This window comes from Petaurus breviceps, unplaced genomic scaffold, assembly GCF_028583685.1.
Source record: "Petaurus breviceps papuanus isolate PSGF00001 unplaced genomic scaffold, PetGlider_PUasm1.0 90845, whole genome shotgun sequence".
In the NCBI taxonomy this organism is placed as follows: domain Eukaryota; kingdom Metazoa; phylum Chordata; class Mammalia; order Diprotodontia; family Petauridae; genus Petaurus; species Petaurus breviceps.
The window spans coordinates 3,533,606-3,534,165 of record NW_027187359.1 but is presented as its reverse complement, the minus strand read 5'-3'; positions in this window follow the sequence as shown (position 1 = coordinate 3,534,165).

The window sequence follows — 560 nt, the reverse complement described above, 5'->3', positions numbered from 1 at the left end:
TGACTTGCTTGGGGTCTCATGAAGATGACTTCAGCCCCAATACTCTATCTCCTGGGCTACCTAGCTTCCCCCATTATTGTCTTTTGCTGAAGTCCTACTCTGATTCTTCATTGTAGCATGGATGTGACTCCCCATTTTCAAAAGCTACATCAATAAAGTATAAGCCTCTAGTGGTGCCTCACCCCACCTTAAAGCACGCACAGTTGGCATTCCAGTCAAGTTCATAGACTCTCAGCCCCATTCAGAGTGTGTGCAAATATCCTCTAACTGCTTCCTGTCAGTTATGATGACCCAACGCTTTAACTGTATGATTATGAAAAGTCTTAATAGGTTGCTGAGCCAGAACTCCATGGCTATATTAAAGGAACAGCCCGTCACTTCATTGTTCCTCCTCCTCCTTTCTGGCTTTGAAGTATAAAAACTATAGTAAGGTACAGCCAGAAAAGTAAAATAGGGAAAATGGTGGAAGCCTTAACTCCCATCCAGCCCAATAAAGTCACAAGCATTTGTCCTACCTAGGAAAGTCTATTCTTAGGATGTGGCCCATTTTCTTCTGCTTC